We start from the raw sequence: 7,687 nt of genomic DNA on the forward strand, positions 1-7,687 counted from the left end.
ATAGTCAAACTCTGAACAAATCATTGATAGCAGTTCTGTGAACTCTTCAACAAAGGCTGGAGAGTATTTTGGGGGCCTGTAAATAATGATAAACAGAATGCGTGGAGCACCTTTCAGTACAATCCCTAGATATTCAAAAGACAAGTACTGACCAAATGACACTTGTTTGCATTCATAGACATCTTTAAATAGTGCAGCTACCCTATTTATGTTTTTTTTTTTTGTTCATTTAATAAATAGCGTTTTGTTTGTATTCCGTTTTCCTCATGTTTTCCTCTGGCTCTTCATTTCCCTGCACGGCATGACAGTGTTTAAATAATACAACAAATATTTACAGACACTTTTGAGGAGGCAAAAGAGTGGCAACAAAAAATTAAAGAACAGAAAGAACGGTAAGAAAGAGACACTCCAAATTTTACCTATTAAATAATTTGTGCTATTTTATTAGCATATTGTTTGTTTTCATATACTGTACAGGTCATTTCTACTAATCACAGGATTCCCTGGAATAAAAAGACAAAACATCCAGGTCCTCCTGCACCACCTGCAACTACATCCAGAATGTCAGCTAATGGTGGGTCAACTTCTTTTGTCATATCAGTTTGAAAAAAATTTTATTCTTTTTTTTTTTTTTTGTAATTACAGCATAACTCATTTTACACAACAGACAAGAATGAGCTCCTCCAAATGCTAAGTGACATCAAGATCATAGTTAAGGAAAACTCTGCTATGTTAAAGGAACTACTCAAAGACAAAACAGTTCCTGAGGTCCCCAGCAGTACCAGCACTTCTTCTAAAGATGATGAAACAAACCTAAAACTGCCTCTTAGAACCTTTGAAGATGTGCTCAGGACTGAAAGGGAGCTCAACAATGCAACAGCACGCCAAAAATATGTGAGTTGACAGCATTTTAAGAAAGGGATAATATACACTCAGCCAGCCATTACAGCTAAATAAACTCACCTGTTGCACCTGTAAGGGGGGTTATTCTGCAGTAATGACCGATTATCCTGCTTATTCCACGGCTATTTACAAAACTCCAATAATATAACTGTTATACCGATTTGTGGTCAAAATACAAAATATTTTTGTATTTTACAGTTTTCCAAGACATGTAATAATGATAAACAACACTTAACAGTTATAAAACAGTATTTGTTTTTACAGGTACAATATCTGTCAAGGATTAGAGGTTTTGGGCAAAAGGATGTGGTTAGGAATATTATGCAGGAAGTTCTGTCAGACGATCTGGCTATACAGTTTAACTGGCAGGGAAGAGGAGACAAAAAGCCTTTCTCTAAGCTTATTTTAACAGATGTGATCAGAGGTAAAATCACTACTGCATGAACACTTCCCACATACACATAGAAATGTTTTGCATGTATTTGTAAATTCATGCCACTTGATGAACTTTGTAATGTCTACAAATTTCACCTTCTATAGATTGAGCAGCTGTGAGTATGAAAAACTACTTCCAACAACTTTTCCAATAAATTCTTCAATGAGTGTCATTTTTCAGATGCTGCATCAAAACAAAGTGTAATGAGGGAACACTGTGAAACTGAAATTAAAAATTATTTGTGGACCAAAACTGATCGAATCGGTCGGAAGAGACCAAGAGAGTGAGGTAAACATTATGTAATATTTTCTTACTTTCTATAGGCTGATCTTCTACATGACGGTTTAGTCAAAGCATACTTCTGTGTTAAGAAACCTGCATTTATTTGATTAATAATTTTTGTATACTTTGTATAAATACCTCTTTCCCACTTCAGGTGACTTCTCCCACACTGCTGGACAGTTTCTTCCAGTCAGAGATTGGAATATCTTTTCTTGTTGCTAAATTTTGGAACATTTATTCATAGGTCATGTAAGCTTAACTGCCTAAACATTAGGCATTAACTTTGTATAGCACTATGTGTACCAATCTAGCTTGCCACTGTGTAGTTCAGATATTGGCTTTTGAGATAAAATGTTTATAATACTCCTAATTTTCAGTCAGTGTAAATGTACATGGTTAGGGTTAGGCTAGGGTTTTTATATTGTGGTAATATAGGATAAGATCCATCAGCCTTTAGCTGACTGGAGGAAATAATGAAATACTGAAGAATTTTGTATCACTGCATGCATTGACAGGTTTTTAGGAGTATTACAGTAGTGGCTTTATTTGCTTGATCCAATAAGGATGATTTCCTCAGTATCAAATAGCTCAAATGCAATTAGTTGTGGTGTTTAATCGAAATTTTCAGTGTTAAATAGATTTTAAAATGTAATTATTTCATTCAAAATAAACCATAACCACACATAACATTTATCTTGCTTTTGCCTTTTTTTTTTGTCCATCAGTTCCACAAATCTAGACTGTGCAAAAAGTCATAAAACACTTTCCAAATGGACCAAAATATATGTAGTTTGTTTTTCAAAAAAAAAAAAAAAAGTCACACGACAATTGCATATTCAATATTTTAACCCAAAAACAATTAACTTTAGTGCATTTCCACATGCAATGGAATAAAGTTACCTTCTCTTGTTTACATTTGTAGCATACATCAGGAATATTCGGGTTGAAGTGATGTAACTTAACTAGATTGATATATTGTCTACTCAGCCATTTATTCTGAAGCGGTCTCAAATGTCTGTTCATTGTCTGAATTTGGGCTTTTAAACATACTATTTGTCACTCTTCCTTGGTTTAATCAACCTGCAGGTCAGACCTCCATGCTTGAAGTCTGTCATTAAACGATTCTTTAGATTTGGCCACAAACTGTTTATATAACAGTATTTGACCTCTAAGTGTAATATTTTCCAAAGTAGAAAGAGCAGGCTCAACCACACTTTGGCTTTGTCTTGATTGAATGAAGCAAGATAATTGCAAATATTTAAAAAAGTGCTTTTGCAGAATTCCAAACCTTGTCCTAATTTCTTCAAAGGACATAAATTTTCCTTCATTATAGAGATCAGACACCTTACTAATACCTTGAATTGACCAGTTTTTAAAACCTGGATCAGCTCTACCAGGACGGAAATTTTCATTACCAAAAACTGGTGAAAAGCATGACAGTTGTGCTAATTCACCTAAATGAGTAAGAGCCTTAAACCAAACTGTTATAGTATTTCTGGTATATGGATTTTTAGTACACTTAATTAACTTTTTAACATCTGCTAAATATAAATATAAATTCAAAGGAACTAGAGTAGAGTGAGCCTATAAAGACATCCAGGTCGGAAGATACACTTTCTCAAAGTAAAACATTGCTGCTTTAATTTGAGCCGCCCAATAGTACCATTTTAGGTTAGGTACTGTAGGTTTAACCCCCTTCTATCATAAGGCAAGTAGAGCAAGTAAAGTCTGAGGTGAGGGCACTTGTTGTTCCAAATTAAGTTTGTAAAAGTTTTTTTTTTTCATTAGGACTTGTTATTTCAAATAGGACTTGTGAGATTCTAAAGGGTGTCTAAACTTATAATTTAGAATAAAAAATTGTATACACTGAGAACTCTCCAAACATTTCAATCAAATTTAGCAATGCTGGTATAGACTGTTGTAGATTGGAAAATAATATAATTCTATCATCTGTGTATAATGGAATGCTGTGTTCTGAGAGGCCAATTGTAATACCTGAATGTATATGTGTATGTTTACGAATTGCCATAGCCAGTGATTCAATCGCTAGGATGAAAACCAAGGGAGAGATCGGGCAGCCCTGGCAAGTTCCCCTGTAGAGTCTGAAGTGTTGGCATACAAGATCCGAACCCATTTCATAAACTTATCCCCAAACCCCATTCTTTCCATAGTTTTGAACAGGTATTGCCACTCAATCCTGTCAAACACTTTTTCAGCGCCTAATTACAGAAGTGCATTATCGCAAGTATTAAATTTCTCATTTAATATATAAAAAAATCTTGGAATCTAGGCAAATATATTTTTGCTGGCACCTTGCAAAGAATATTTAAATCATTATTCAGGACTACAGGTCCTTTTAAAAAAATTGGCATATTGTGATAAAGTTCATTATTTTCTGTAATGTACTGACAAACATTATATTTTCATATATTTTAGATTCATTAAACACAACTGAAGTAGTTCAAGCCCTTTATTGTTTTAATATTGATGATTTTGGCATACAGCTCATGAAAACCCAAAATTCCTATCTCAAAAAATTAGCATATTTCATCCGACCAATAAAAGAAAAGTGTTTTTAATACAAAAAAAGTCAACCTTCAAATAATTATGTTCATTTATGCACTCAATACTTGGTCGGGAATCCTTTTGCAGAAATGACTGCTTCAATGCGGCGTGGCATGGAGGCAATCAGCCTGTGGCACTGCTGAGGTGTTATGGAGGCCCAGGATGCTTCGATAGCGGCCTTAAGCTCATCCAGAGTGTTGGGTCTTGTGTCTCTCAACTTTCTCTTCACAATATCCCACAGATTCTCTATGGGGTTCAGGTCAGGAGAGTTGGCAGGCCAATTGAGCACAGTAATACCATGGTCAGTAAACCATTTACCAGTGGTTTTGGCACTGTGAGCAGGTGCCAGGTTGTGCTGAAAAATTAAATCTTCATCTCCATGCAGCTTTTCAGCAGATGGAAGCATGAAGTGCTCCAAAATCTCCTGATAGATAGCTGCATTGACCCTGCCCTTGATAAAACACAGTGGACCAACACCAGCAGCTGACATGGCACCCCAGACCATCACTGACTGTGGGTACTTGACACTGGACTTCAGGCATTTTGGCATTTCCCTCTCCCCAGTCTTCCTTCAGACTCTGGCACCTTGATTTCAGAATGACATGCAAAATTTGCTTTCATCTGAAAAAAGTACTTTGGACCACTGAGCAACAGTCCAGTGCTGCTTCTCTGTAGCACAGGTCAGGCGCTTCTGCCGCTGTTTCTGGTTCAAAAGTGGCTTGACCTAGCGCCTGTACACGGTGGCTCTGGATGTTTCTACTCCAGACTCAGTCCACTGCTTCCGCAGGTCCCCCAAGGTCTGGAATCGGTCCTTCTCCACAAACTTCCTCAGGGTCCGGTCACCTCTTCTCGTTGTGCAGCGTTTTCTGCCACACTTTTTCCTTCCCACAGACTTCCCACTGAGGTGCCTTGATACAGCACTCTGGGAACAGCCTATTCGTTCAGAAATTTCTTTCTGTGTCTTACCCTCTTGCTTGAGGGTTTCAATGATGGCCTTCTGGACAGCAGTCAGGTCGGCAGTCTTACCCATGATTGCGGTTTTGAGTAATGAACCAGGCTAGAAGTTTTTAAAAGCCTCAGGAATCTTTTGCAGGTGTGTAGAGTTAATTAGTTGATTCAGATGATTAGGTTAATAGCTTGTTTAGAGAACCTTTTCATGATATGCTAATTTTTTTGAGATAGGAATTTTGGGTTTTCATGAGCTGTATGCCCATCAATATTAAAACAATAAAAGGCTTGAACTACTTCAGTTGAGTGTAATGGATCTAAAATATATGAAAGTCTAATGTTTATCAGTACATTACAGAAAATAATGAACTTTATCACAATATGCTACTTTTTTGAAAAGGACCTGTATATCAGTATGCCATCAGGCCCTAGGATCTTTCCTCCTTTCATACTGATAATGGCCTCAGATAGCTCCTCAGTCTTTAGGTCATCATCAAGGTATACCATGAAACCTAAATCTTCGGACTTAAAGTTTTTGTCTCTCTGAGACACTCTCCGAAATATTCAGAGGTGTAAAGACCCTAATAGTAGTTCCCAAAGACCTCATTTATCTTCGTTTGATCAAATGTTACCCCACCCTTGTTTATCTGAATGGAATTTATAGCTTTTTTAGTTTGTAACTGCTTAATACGCCAGGGTAGTAACTTAATCTGCAATCTCCACAACTTCATAATAAGTCTGTTTAAGTCTCAGCAAACTTTTCTTTGCATGTTCTAATGAAAGCTCATTTGATTTAATTTTCAATTTCTGCAGATCCAAAAGAATTTCTTTTGTATATTTAAATTTCCTTTATTTATTTTTTTAAGGTCTACCATTTCTTCTTGACAGCACTTACATTTATCATTTGTGTAGCTAATTATTTATCCTCATATAAAAGTTTTTAAATGCTTCCCACTGGACTGAGGCAGAGGTTTGATTTGTGTTCATTCAAAATAATAATCTATCTGTTTATCAATGAACTGTACAAATTTGGGATCTCTCAACCAGGTTATTCGTAAACAGCATCTTGGGGATCTGCATAACGATTTTGGAAAGTTCAACTTAAGTGAAACTGCTGCATGATCTGAGATTAATATGCTATCACCAGCAGTTCCTAACTTTAGAAATGAGATCAGTAGATAAAAGAAAATAATCGATACAAGAAAATGTTTTACACATACTAGAGTAGCATGAATAAGTCAAACTATCCAGGTGTCTGTACCTCCAAATATTTATTAAATTGAAATTTTGCATATACTGTTTTAACTCTATTCTGGTCTGTACATGAGAAAGGTCTGATTTAGTTGATCTATCTAATTCTGGATATAAAGCACAATAAAATTCTACAAAATATCCTGGCAGTCCAGCAAATAGTAAAAATAGATTTCTGTATTAAAAAAAAAAAAAAAAAAAAGGATATCCCAAGGATATTTATGGATTGGGTCCATAAATATTTTCTAAATTCAATCTAATAGAAAGGATCTCGTTTGGATAATTATGTACCTCCCGAGTCTGTCCTCGATAGTGTTAATTATTTGTAATGGTATGGATTTATGTATAAGTGTAATAACCCCCTAGATTGTGAATTAAAGGAGGCAGAAAACATTTGCCATGGCCAATCTCTTCCTCACTATAGCCACATCCCCTGGAGATAAATGGGTGAAATACCTTTATCCCCCTCCTCTCCCCTTCCCAGTTAAATACTTCCCAAGGTCTTCTCGAAAGAGCTTGATTATGGAACTATGCTAGTCCACCCGCAATCGTTTCATGGCAATATATATATATATATATATATATATATATATATATATATATTATATATATATATATATATATCAGTGGTGTCAAAAGTATTCACATTCATTACTCAAGTAGAAGTATAGATACTAGGATTTAAAAAGACTTTTGTAGAAGTTGAAGTATCAACTCAAGCTTTTTACTCAAGTAAAAGTACAAAAGTACTGGTTTCAAAACTACTTAAGTAAAAAAGTAAAAGTAATGTAAGGAAAAAAATGCCATTAAGGACAAAAGATTGGGCCGCGCCACAGGGGCCTATTGTGCACTACCCCACCTCCCCAAAAAACATTTCTAAAGGCCATAGTGACTATGTTATATTAAAATGTTAATGTTAAAAAATTTGGGATGCACTAGGCTACCTGTTTCAGCCGCATATATGCCCAATGAAAATAAATGCATTTTATTACAATGCAAATACATTAAAGAACCATAAATGTGTACTACTGAGCATTAACGTGTTTCACGAAGCGGGAGATATGATGACTAGTTGCTGGCTATAAGTATTGTGTTATCACAACATTGTCAATCGCGTTGTCAATGGCAAACGCTAATTTATTCAAACATCCCTCTACCAAACTACCTACCTTAGCTTCATTTTAACTGATTAAGGATAAATATCAGTGCCTTATATAAATAAGGTGTTTACTACACATATTAAAGTTCTTAAAGGGGCAGTTCACCCAAAAAATAAAAATTGTCATTATATACAACATCATG

The sequence above is a fragment of the Garra rufa genome, chromosome 17 (assembly GCF_049309525.1).
Source record: "Garra rufa chromosome 17, GarRuf1.0, whole genome shotgun sequence".
Taxonomy (NCBI): domain Eukaryota; kingdom Metazoa; phylum Chordata; class Actinopteri; order Cypriniformes; family Cyprinidae; genus Garra; species Garra rufa.